General features: G+C 42.1%; 1 protein-coding gene across 2 annotated transcripts in view; it reads left to right on the top strand.

The window, feature by feature from the left end:
* PDCD6IP (programmed cell death 6 interacting protein) overlaps window positions 1–13577 on the top strand; it is a 450822-nt gene that overhangs the window by 102320 nt on the left and 334925 nt on the right. The gene's annotated exons all lie outside the window — the stretch shown is intronic.

Raw genomic sequence — 13577 nt, 5'->3', positions numbered from 1 at the left:
TAATCGATGTAATAGTTTTGAGACTAGGTTAATCGGCTTAGATAGGTGCTCAGTATACTTTGCTGGGGTCCCCCTCTTTTATGCGATAAGTACCATCCACATTTATACATCTTTCTTGGTCATCTGGGTGGGAACTAGGGGAGTTCTTGAAAGTTTATATGGGGCGTAATCTTGTATTATGTACCATTGATAATTTTGCCGAAATACAAAACTTATAATGGTATTTTCCGATGACCTTTTCCCTTGTTAAACACATTTTCGAAAAAACCGGGAACAATAGAAAATACGAATAGGAGGACACATATTTATTATTATATCGGTCTCTACCGTGTCGCTAGGAATGTTAGGAACATGGCTTTTTATATTGGATGGTTGGAATATACATATATGCCATTCAGCACCTTGGTTTTAAAGCTCAAGATAAAGATTGGGTGGGAAATACAGGTGGATGGAAACAGTTTCTAGTGCCTTATTTTTCGTTATATGTTCAGCCGGCCAACAGGAAGACAGAATACTATAGTCAGTCTTCTGGATTAGGAGTATTTTCTTGGAAAGCAACAGGAGATTATGAATAGGTGCTTTTGATATTCTTCGTTCTTATTTTTCTAGAAAAATGGAGCCTACACGATGGTTCTAAATATGCAACAACATTGTTGATCCAAATTGACTTACGCAATCTATGGACCAAATTAAAAGTTCTTTTTCCAATTGAGAAATCCGGTGCCTTACATTGACATACACCGTTCAGCTACATTTAGAGGTAAGATGAATCTCGTGTGTTAAGAAAATATTTAGCTATCCGTGCTGTTTCCTTTTAATAAATTGCTCATGCCATAAAGGAGGCGCTAATAATTTTTACACAAAAAATTCACTTTTATTAGGTTATACAACTTTGCCTGTGGATAAACATATTATTTGAAAGTCGAACATCCTTTGAATTTGCTGAAGTCGACATCCTTATATATAAATAAAACCATCTATGGTAAGAGTTACAATATATCAAATTCTTCTCAAATACGGGTATTGATCATACCAACTGTAGATATCAAGTGTCTTTTTTAAAAAATAGGTTTTTCGACTATTATAAACTCTATAGTTCCCTTATAGATGAGGTTCTTTTAATATATCAATTTTATAATAAATTTCCTACCTAGGGTATTTAGTTACCTTTACGCTTAGGCAGGATAAAGATGTGTTTTCTTGATAGTCTTAACTCTTGTTATGTATGTGAATGTGACTAATTAGTCGAAATTTTTGAATAATTTGTGTAATGTTTTTGTATTATATTTGTGATATTTATGTTATTTGTTTTATGTTGCCTCTGTTTAGAAAAATATTTTTTTGTTCATTATGTGTATGAAAACTTATGGTAACGTCAATTTTTGTTTTTGGAAATGATGTAGTATGTTGTGTTTTTATGTTGTATATAAGGTGTTTTATACATATATATGTTTGTATTTATATTTGTTCACAGCCCTGACGAAGTTCGTAAAGAACGAAACGCGTTGGCTGAGTTTGATCTTTTCTAAGATTTGAATGAAAATAAAAGAACAGCAATTGGAACATTTTGAAAAGACTTATCTTTGGTGCACCGTCCTTTTGTAAAAGTTTGTATATCTGGTTTCCAGTAGAGCACAAGTACGGCTCGCTCTGGACGTGTTTTTTGCACCTACTATCTATTTGTGTATCGATTTGGAATTTGGTGTGCTTAACATTGGTCAGCCGTACGGTTACTTTTGTTCATATACACATAGATAATATTTTTCTCCAGTATTGTATCATTCATAAATTGACTTGAATCTTCCCTGTCTTCATGGTGGGAGTCGCACAGTAACTGTAATATAAGTAGTATTAAAGCATTAAAACCCCCATTGAAAAACCATAGACATTGGTAGCCAATTCACTTTGTTTTAAAGCATCCAAACTTCGACCAATCAGAACAGAGACCCAGAAGCACTCTTCCCTTGCGAGGCCACCATACCTCAGGTTTCTAACCGCATGTCGTGTGATAGGGAGTCTCTCTGAGTTCTGCACAGTCACAGCGTTTCAACTGCTCTACTGTTAGACTTTTGACCTCACAACTATCCAGTTACACCTCAATCCTTCAGGAAACACCTGAGGTACTGTGGGTTTGATTAACCTTGGCTTTTTTCATCATGTCTGAGGGCACAAAAAGGCTTTTCAGGCCTTGTAAAGTCCTGTGGGAGGTCTAGGCTCGTCTCTGAAGACCCCACAAGGAATGCTTATATTTCCTATATCCTCCATACAAGCCAAAAGAGTGCAAGTATTGTCACACTTTTCAGCCAAGACCCTCAAGGACCGTGAGGCTAGGCTGCTTCTTTGGTAGCAGAAATACAAGACTCACTCTGAATCCGATTCAGCGTGTGAGGAGAAGGGTCATTCCTCCTCAAGAAAGTGAAAAGGAGCGTCATCCTCCTGACAGACATTCAAAAAGATCCAAGTACACTGGGAGATCAGTAGTGAGAGGTCAAGAAGCTTCTTTCTTCTCATGGACAAACTATCTCCTTTCCTTCATCTGCTACTTCAACTCCATTCAAGGAGCCGTAGACTAAGAAAACCTGTCGATGAAGATCACCTCATCGACGACTGCTGTGACTGCTGCAACATCGACTACGGTGATGACCAGATTAGGCCGACCATTTCCTTGTTGTAAACAATAGCCTTCTCCATCTACATGAATTTTATTAACAGCTGTAGCAGGGCCGTCACCCTCTGATGTTCATCCTTCAATGAAGATTGCATCCAGCACTGTCGACGATCCCGTCGGCGGCAGCAAAGGAAACTTTGTACATTTCTCACAAGAGCATGACTTCATCTATGCGGCAGGACATTTCTATAGTATCCCCTTTGCTTCCAGTATCCCTGTTGGAACTCCAGGAGTCATGGGACGGAAGTCTTTTTGGACCAGCCTATAGCCCATTTCAGCTTCAAATATCATGAGTCTGAGGATGAGGAAGCTGAAAAAGAATAGCCTACGTATTTGGAACATGAGCTTTTGTTTGCTAAAAGGAGTCATCAGGCAGCTCAGGAGTACAACACTTTCCTTGAGCATTAGCCATATGAGGAACCAGATGAGGATCAACAACATGTGCAATCTATATTGATCCTTATATCATTGGTCACTGATTTGCGCTCCATGATCAATGACTATTATGAGAGGTTCCTGGACGCTAATGCCCTGACTCAGCAGCCACCTCCGAAAACAGGACATTCCTGAGGTTGTCTCTACTTCTAGACATCCTCCCACACTTCACAGAGAAGGACCGGTGCTACCTACTATCACTATAAGGGACATGCTAGCTAACAGTAAAAGCGACCAACAACCTGAGGAAGGAGAAATTCCTGCATACTCAAGAGATCATCCTGAATGGGTTAATTACATTGCTCCAATGTAGGATTCACCCATTCCTCCGGCGAATTCCCGCTAGCAGATATTGGCGGATTCCACGACGTACTCGAGAGTCTGAACAGTTCAACCTGTCTCTGCCTGCAAAGCATACTGAACGCTTTTTATATGATTTTAAAGCTGAGGCCCAGTGCTGAACGAGACAATACCTATAGTGAATTTTATCTGGCAGGAGAGTTTAAAACGTATGAAAATGCCAGCTTCAGTGGCAGCTGTCATCCTGAAGCTGGATAATAAATACAAGGCTCCAGTAAACTCACCAACTTGCCTTATTGGCCGGCCCAGAGTGCACTCTGTCATAATGCAGTTGTGCAAAGAATCCGTCTTCACCGTGCACAGCTCCTCCTGATAAAGAAGGATGCAGGCTGGACAACATAGGGAAAAGGTTCTCTGCCATGGCAACGACTTCCATTAGAGCCTCCAATGCTCTAGCCATCCTTGGGAGATAGTCGTTGGATGTGGTGTGACTTGTCACCGCTCCTAGAGTATCTCCCGTAGGATAAAAAGGAGGCCAGAGAAATCTTAATGAAGGGAAAGAAGGCCTTGTCTTAGATAATAGATGTGGCCATCTATATTTGAGCCACAGCCTTTCGGCAGATGGCAGGGGCAGCAGTTTTATTTCATAAGAAATGGCTGAAGGCGACGTTGTTTTGACCAGAGATTTAGTAAAATATCCTCAATATACCCTTTGACGAGGAAAATCCCTCCGGGAAGCACGTGGACGATGCCTTGAAGTCCATAAAATCGTACACTGAGACGGCTTGTTCACTCAGCACTTTGCAGGAAAGGCAACTCCAGTCTTTTCGAGGCAGAGGCGGAGGACAATTCACTTCCTGATTTTGCTTTCAACGGGATAGATACCAACCCTACTCGCAGTTGGGGTTTCGAGCTCCATACTCAGGGCAACAATCTTACAGACCTACTCCAGCACCCGCCTACTCTAGGCAGTCAGTGCGTCGATGTCCTCCGGCTGGACATTTCCAGGAGGCAATGTCTCAGGGCAATTCCAGGAGCCAATGATGTGAAGCAGGCACCTGTTGCCTCAGTCCCACCTCATTTCAGAAATCCCCTGCCCAAATTCTTCAATCACTGGAAGCTCATCTCTTCTGATAGTTGGGTGTGAGACATAATCCAACATGGTCACACCCTGTAATTTGTTCAAAAGCCTCTCCGTCTCCCTCCGTACAAGTCTGCGCATCGTTATCTGGCAAATTTGAAGAGGGGAATTTAATCGCTGCTATCCAAACAGATGATAGAGGAAGTTCCTCATGGCCAGCACAATTTAGGATTCTATTACAACTTCTTCCTCATTAGAAAGAACCCAGAGTTGCTAAGTAAGCGGATCATGAGTTCGCGCACGCTTCCAGGGAGGCTGAGCTTACTTTCCAACTCAACTTCACCATCTCTGGAAATTTCAGGACAGCAGCACCTGATCTCAGCTATCAGAACTCCCGCACCACATCCTGGCTCCAGGATACACTCCACAGCGTCTCATCACCATCTATTGCCTTCATCCAGTCTAGACGATATCTCTCAGGGACTGCAACAACTTCATGCTGACTTACAAAAACTTATATTCATCACCCCAGACTTGGCTAATGACTGGTGCACTAACAGGTCGTCAGGGAAGAACAGACCCAATCTAGTAACAGCTACTAACTACATTACTAAGATGTCATCTCCCACTTCAGCTAAGGGATTATCTCCCAACTATGCATTACCCCTCCGGAGTTGAAGAACCATACCTTTCCCGAATGCTGCTTCTAGACCCATTAGATTTAAGAATTCCTTATTAGATAGTGACATTCACTCTCTCCTCTTTACTTAAAATTCCATTCACATAGTCGAGCTAAATAACCAGAAACGTATTTAATCCATTCCCCGAACTCTCACAGAAGACCCCGACACAACCCCAGTGCTATGAACACTTCCAACCTCAAACAAGTTCTCATCTCACAGTCTACTTCCACAGACTCCATTCCTCACTTGAATAGTATGCTTAACAATTGTAGATCTCATGCCACTGGAATCCAGCTATTCTGGCTGAAGAGGGGTGAAACCCCGAAACCGGTCCTAGGATGCTTGTTTCCAGTCCAGGGAGGACCTGGCTTGGCAGTTCGGGCTGGACTGTTCCCATGATGCACAGGGTCAAGACTGATTTGCATATGGCTTGGTTCAAACTGGAACGGCATGGTGAGCAAAAAAACGATGGATTTAGGCCCAGATATCTGTAATGGGGTGAATGTATAACATTGTTCTGCATTCTGTCCATCAACTGTTGTTTTTGCAATTAACAATTGTAGACCAGCAGTAAAACATGCCACGGACATCACTGACCTTATCCTTGCTCAGGAGCTTGACCTTGTAATACTTACGGAAATCTGGCTTAAGGATTCTTCTGGTCTGATCCGGCCCTTCCTGGTTCCACTGAGCCATAACATCATCAGACTTGACATATCTGACAGACCTGGTGGAGGCATCGCCTGTATATATCAGATTAGTCTTATATGGAAACAGTCACACACAGCTGTGTTCCCCTCCTGCGAATACATGTGCTCCTCTTCTTATCTGGCAAAAGTCCCTCTGATCCATCTACTGAGAATGGGCGGCAGATTCTTTTCCTATCTGGGACCTCTCCACTGGAGCAAAATCCTGAGAGATCTATGACTAACCATTAATCTCTCTGTTTTCAAAAAGAAACTGAAAACCTGGCTTTTCACACAATCCTATTAGGTTTTAATTTGGGACCGTAAGTCTTTAGCGCCGGGACACTCTTTTGAGTAGCTGTGCGCTGTACAAATTGCTATACCATAACATGTGTATAGATATCACAAGCAACCACAGGCCTCTATGCAATTTGCACATGTTCTACCATCCCCTGGGAGATAACTTCCCTTTCATGGAACAAATTATGGAAATTATTTCTTCAAATGTGGAATAATGCTGTCCCCAAATCTTCTTCTGAGACTTCAATCTTTTCTGGAATGACGTGAATGACCATGCTGTGAATAGCCTCAACCTGATTCAAATCTGTGACCGCCCCACTCACATCTTGTGTGCAATCCTGGACCTAATCATTGCTAAACACAATTCCATTCCAACTCTGTTGAAGCTCCTAGAGAAATGTGTGCATGTCCAACTATGTAGCCACACTGATCAATTCCAGATTCTAGGTGAATTTCAATCTGGTTTCCGTCGGGGCCAGAGCACTTCAACGACCCTAACTCACATAGTGGATGATGCTCTTCAAAAATTTGATCGGAACGAAGCCTGCCTCCCTAACCACCTTGCTCTTTCGTCAGCTTTTGCTACGGTCAAACATGACAACCTCCTAGAGTTACTGGAACGCAGGATGGGTTTATCTGGTTCAGTGTTAAACTGGTTTGCCTCTTTTCTTCACAACAGAACGCAAAGAATTAAAGTCAAGCAAGCCCTCTCCAATTCTATGCCAATCACACTTGGGGTCACTCAGAGGTCATCGCTGTCACCCATGCTCTTCAGCTTGTTCATGTGGCCTCTAACGGAAATGCTCAAATTATCCAACATTCACTTTCACATGTATGTGGACGATACCCAGCAGTACCTGAAAATCTCCTCCCCAAATTATATCCGGTCACTCAACTCAACCCTTCTCAAAACCCAACACTGGTTGACTTCTAACCATCTCAAACTAAACTACATCAAAACGGAATTCCTCCTTATCTCTCCACCTAAACAAGCTCCCATTATGGTCGAATAAATGAAACACCTAACTGCTCTCCACTCTATCCCACACAACATTGATTCTACAAGATCTCTTGGAATAATAATTGACATGACCTGAAAATGCAGGCGCACATCAGCTCAGCCACCAAAGGAGCCAAATTCCAAATTAGCATCCTGCGAAAGATAAAACCCTTCCTTCCCCTAGATGACTTCAAGTCTGCTGTTCAAGAGCTAGTCTTTTCCAGGTTGGAGTATGGTAGTGTGACTCTCTGTGGCCTACCTATCTACAAGTTGGCACCGCTCAGGGTCTAGTTGAATTCAGCGGTAAGGCTTATCACAGGATCCAGAAGAAATAACCACATCACACGATTTGAAATCCTTAAAGTGGCTTCCATTTGAGGCTAGGATACATCTTAAAATTGCTTGCATGACACACAAAGCCCTTGAAATGAAAAGAAAATTTATACCGCGCACTACTACCCAAAAGTGTCTAGGTACCCGAGAATCTGAACTAAGGTGGATCCAGAAACAGAGATTTAATTATTGAACAACCAGATTTTTAAAGATTTCCAAAAAGAGAAAAGGTCAGTTTTGATCTTTAAGAGAGAGTTCCAGAGTCTGGCTGTGCCCACTATAAGACTCCTTCTGCCCCAGCTAGCTGTTTTAGCTTTGGGGATGTCAAGGTTAAGAGCAGATGAAGATATGAGATGACGTAGAGGAACATATCGGCAAAATGTATGTTTAAAATAATCTGGGCCATGGCCATGCAGTACCTTGAAGGCAATGCAAAGTGACTTAACTTGAATCCGTTTTTTCATAGGGAGCCAGTGCAGTTGTGGTAAGAGATGAGAATCTGATTGGAATTTCGGAATTGCAAGCAGCAGTTGAGCAGCTGCATTTTGCAAAACCTGCAGTTTGAGGCCTTTGGTCCGGGTGTTTAAAAACAAGGCACTGCAAGAATTACGTTTCGATAAAATTAGAGCGGAAATAACAGATTTCCGCAGGTCCAAAGGAATGAAAGTTAAGACTTTCCAGAGGATTTTTATGGTTAGAAAGCAGGATGACGTTATGATGTTGATTTGACCTTTGAAGGAGAGTTTATCTTCAAAATAGACTCCTAGGTTTTTTACCTTCGTGACCGGAATAGAGAGTTCTCCCATCTCTACAGGCCACCACCTTGGTGACCAAAACGACCTCTCTTTCCCGAACAGGAGAACCTCTGTCTTATTCGTATTCAATTTAAGACAATTTTCTGACACCCAGTTCCTCACTGCTTCCATACAGTCCTGGAATCTTAAGTGCTGTGCTTTCCAGGACGCTAGCCAGTGATACCAAAATCTGTGTATCATCAGCATAGGAAACCACTGAGAAGCCGAATGTCTTAATGAGCCTGGCTAACGATGATACCTATATATTAAATAGCATAGGGCTCGGAGAAGATCCCTGCGGAACTCCGTTTTGAAGCGAAAAAGCCTTGGACCTAAACCGGTTGTTCTCGACAAACTGCTCTCTGTTTTAGAGAAAGGAAGACCGGAGATTTAGGGCCTTGCCCTCAGTCCCTAAATCAGCGAGACGTTCGATCGGGATGGAGTGGTTTACCGTGTCAAAGGCTGCTGATAGAACGCAGCCTTATCCATGGTTATCCCAATATCCTCCAATACCGTGACCAGAGCGGATTTCGTGCTATGGTGACTTCTAAAGCCATGTTGAGTCTAATCTAGAAGGTTATTTTTAGAAGTGAAAGAAGATAATTCTGAATTTATGGCCTTCTCTACTAGTTTTGCGGGAAGGACTAGCGGAGAGATTGACCTGTAGTTATTTGAGTCCTTAGCATCAAGGTTGGGTTTCTTTAGTAATGGTAGAATGGATGCTCTTTTCCATTACTTGGGAAAGTATCCTTTACAGAACATCTTATTAAAGACATCCTTAATTTGCTATAGTGCTGAATGCAGAACTTTTAGGAGACATGGGTCAAATGGTGAGCCAGACTTAGACTGATTTAACAAGGCCTGTATCGAGTCTGCCTCCAAGGAACTAAACTCATTAAGACTTGAAGTACATTTAGAAGATTGAATAGCTAACGTAGCAACTTCAGGGGGATCATAAGGATCATCCCCTGTATGCTCATCCACCAAAAGGGGGATTGGAGGGAGCCATTCCTTGATGATGGGTCTTTAATATTGTGACCAGTAACAAAAGAGTTGAAGACCCATTCAACCTTTTCAAAGAAGTCCGCTAAGGAATTACAGAAGTCTTAATTTATTTCAGCATTAACATGTTCAGGCAGTCTACTTAACTTACATACTGCCTTAAAGAGTTTTTTAGGGACATTAACGGAAGCCTGTATTTTAGCTGTAAAGTACCTACCTTTAGCATGAGAGATTGCTATTTTATAAGTCTGGATGGCCTTTTTATAAGATGTTTTGTCAATAGGATAGTATAGCACTCCATTTTCTTTCCCGTCTATGACATGCTTGTTTCAGACTTCTAAGAGTATCACCAAGCCACAGCTCAGTCCGTGAGGACGTATTCTCAATAACCTTAAAAGAAGCCAGCCTGTTAAGATTGAGGAGGATCAAATTATGAAAGTCTGAAGTAGCCTACTTCAGGTTCTGGGGATATTCTGGTTCGTATTCGACCAGCCGTTGCTTAAGAGCATCTGGAGTAATTTTGTGTCATGGTCTACTGCTAGTTGTAGATGTTTGGGGAAACTGTAGATGATACCATGCTTTCTATGTTTAGTGAAATCATGACCACACAGTGATGAGACCAGACCAATGGCAGGATGGACGTCACAGAAAGGTAGGGGTTGCCTGATTAAAAAAAAAAAAAAAAAAAAAAAAAAAAAAAAAAAAATCCATCTAGGTTGTGGCCTGCATTATGCGTAGGAGCCTTTATGAGTTGAGCTAGTCTTCCACTTTCCATAAAATCGGAGAGAAGGACTGTATCGTCGTCTAACGAATTCTCAAGATGAAAATAAAGCCCTAGACTAGTAAAATCCTGGGAATTGATCTTTGAATCATGAAGCTGACTATTATTGTCCAGAAAACCTGCTCTGGGACGGGGTATCTATAGATAAGCACCCCATTAAATGCTTAATGATGGGTGAGCGAAATTTTAAATGCCAATGCTTCGCATTTAGAGAACTCTTCTAATGGACCTTCACTTTCACACTCCTTTGTACCTAGTCCAAAAACTAGAACTCTCTAGTGGTTGCAGGTCTTCTAGGAGCTTCAGCACCTTGCTGCTCAAACCTCAAAAATCCAAAAGAAAGAAAACCTATAACCAAGCTTTTCCGGGTAGTGCCCTGAGAATCTGGAACTTCTTGCCTCCGGAAACCAGGGTGAATCCCTCAACGACGTCATTAAAAAAAGAAGTGAAAGCAGTACTGATGAATAATTCCTGAACTGGTACGGTACCTATTCCGCCCTTGGTTACCTGGTAGGTTACTCCCGCCTAACATTTGTGGCACCTCTTTGTATGGACTCCCTCTCCCAGACGGCTGCCGCTACTTCCTGTTTCATTTGTGATCGTTTGATTGTTTGTAACATCTTTATTTGTTTTTGCTTTTACATACTCCCATATAGTCTATCTGCTGTGGTGCGATATATCCTTTTGTGTTCACCTGTGTCTTGCATACGCTCGTTGTTGTTCTGCCTTACGTGTCGCTCTCGATTTTTGTCCCTGATCATTTGGAAATCGCTCCGATACCCTTTTCGTCATGTTTGCACTATATAAAACTCTATAAATAAAAAAAATTAAAGGACGGTCGGAAAGTGAATGTAAGTAATGGATTTGAGACTATTGAACAAGTTCGTCAAAAAAGCAGCCCTTCAGGATGTTCTCTTTTGAAGAGATAATGCAGCTGGTGGACAAAGGGGACTGCATGACGTCCCTGGATTTTCTAGACACATACTTTCCTATCCCCATACATCCGAAACACGGGAAGTAACCAAGATTCGAGGTCGCAGGGTGCCGTTACCAGTTCAAAGTACTTCCTTTTGGATTATGATCTGCTCCCAGAGACTTCACCAATTGCATGGCTCCAGTGGCAGCTTTTCTCAGACGTTTAGGGTCCAGGGTACCTGGACAACTGGTTAATAAAGAGTCTCTCTCCTCGCAGGGCAAAACAGTTGACCAAGGCCTGTTTTCAGCTTTTCAAGTCTCTGGGTCTCAAACTTAACAATGAAAAATCCTCTAATTCCATCCACATCAACAGTCTTTCTGGGAGCGATTCTAAACATGACAATGTCACAAGCCTTTCCAACGGAGGAGAGGATTCTCCTCCTAACCTCAATCACAGAATTCTTATCTACAAAAGAGTTCACTTAGATAAAAGTTCAAATCCATGTTCGAGATTGTCATCCTGCATCCCATTGATTCCCAACTTTCGTCTTTGCATGCGGCCGCTACAGGAGCAGCTGGATATTCAGTGGGTACAGCGCAACGGATCCTTCAAGGATGTGATAGCAAGCATGCCAGCAATGAGGTCTGCAATGTCCTGGTGGATGGTCAAAGAAAATATCTCACAGGGTCTTTTGTTTCTCTCTGTGATTCCCCAGGTGATAATGAAAATAGATGCTTCCATGGAGGGATGAAGAGCACATTTACAGGACTTGGAGTTTCACAGAAAATGATCCTGTCACAAATAAACCTCCTAGAGCTGAAAGTGGTGTTCCTGGGTCTTCAAGCCCTTCTTCCCAGACACTGCAACTAGTCTGTTTTGGTGAGACCAGACAACACTACGACCATGTTCTCTCTCACCAAACAGGGAGGGACATGATCGCAGCCTCTATCAATACAAGCACAACAGATTTGAAAATTGATACTTCTCAACTACATTTCCCTAAAAATAGAACATGTCCCAGTTGCACAGAACAAGTGGGCGGATACTCTAAGCAGAACAGCCAAACAATGCCACGAGTGGGAACCTAATCACGGACAGTTAAGGCAAATCTTTCAACGTTGGTGGTTCTCGGAACCTGGATCTTTTCACCCCTCGTTGCAATAACAAGTGCAGCTTGTATGCCAGCAGATACCCTCAATCAGGGTCACATATGTGTTCCCTTTATTTCCTCTCATTTTCAAAGTCCTAATCAAAATGAAGGGGGAGCCAAGCCGTATGATACTCGTAGCACCAGCGTGGCCAAGGCAGTATTAGTTCACCGTGCTTCTTTGCCTATCGGAGTGCCCGTACATACCATTCCAGCAAACAGAGGACCTGTTGTCGATTACTGAGGGGTAGGTAGCACATCCCCCAAATTTCCCCCACTTGGGTACCTTTAGAATCCTCAAGATGTTGGAAGAAAAGGACGCAAATGTGGCTTGGATACCTTATGTGGTCAAAAAGTTACAGGGGCAGAAGCTCAAACTACCCCAAATAACCTAAAAAAAGACTTCGCACAAGGAATGGGGGGGGGGGCGGGAGGCCAGCAGTGAGGGTTAAGGTACACAACATTTTGAATATTGTCGTTGTTTTCATTATGTTACATTAATTCATTTTTTCTTCCTTGTACTGTATTCTATATCTGTCAGGTAATACTTTTGTATTGTTTGAGTTATACACATTTGTAAGATGGGTGTTATTTCTATTTTGATCATGGTGGGTTGGTTCACCTTACCCACCTCCATTGGCTCACTTGACACAACTTATCAGTCTGATTGAATCATGTGAATCTATGAAAGATACACTACTGGTGAAGAAACAAGTTGCTTACCTGTACATTGTGGTTCTCCAGTATTGATAAATTTCATAGATTCACATGCAATCCTCCATCCTCCCTCCTCCCCGCTAAGGCTCACCACTTCATACCTCTTTTTTCCTTTATGAACACTTGTGCTTGAAATCTGAGGTATGATGGCTCTGCAGGGGAAGAGTGTTTCTGGGCCTCTGTTGTGATTGGTTAAAGTTTGGATGCTTTAAAACAATATGAATTGTCTACCAATATCTATTGTTTTTCAATGGGGTTTTAATGCTTTAACACTGCTTATATTACTGTTACTGTGGGACTCCCACCATAACGATGGGGAAGATTCAAGCATGTGAATCTATGAAAGATAATACTGGAGAACCGCCTGTGTACAGGTAGTTAACTTGTTTCTTGGAGCTAGTTACTTTTAAGTAACACCCTTGCATTTGGGTTCTACTCAGCCGTGAATACCATTCCTATTCTACAGTCCTGTGCTTCTCCCACTGACAACAATATCATGTGTTGTTTTCCAGAAGTAACCAGAAGGAATGTCCGACGTAGCAGAGTTACAGCTATGCCACGGGTCTCAAGATCCTCATTCTTCTGTTTTGTGACACTATAATGTGAATGTATTAAGTTTGAAATTCTGTCACTTTTTGTCCCCTTTATGTACCAGATTTCCTTAGAGATTTTCAGAATATACTTTTAATGTACTGCCAGTTTATATTTCTGTCTAAATGGTTTTTATAGTTAAA

The sequence above is a fragment of the Triturus cristatus genome, chromosome 5_2 (assembly GCF_964204655.1).
Source record: "Triturus cristatus chromosome 5_2, aTriCri1.1, whole genome shotgun sequence".
Classification (NCBI taxonomy): domain Eukaryota; kingdom Metazoa; phylum Chordata; class Amphibia; order Caudata; family Salamandridae; genus Triturus; species Triturus cristatus.
Note: the sequence above shows the minus strand (reverse complement) of the source record. Positions and strands in the feature narration are given on the sequence as shown.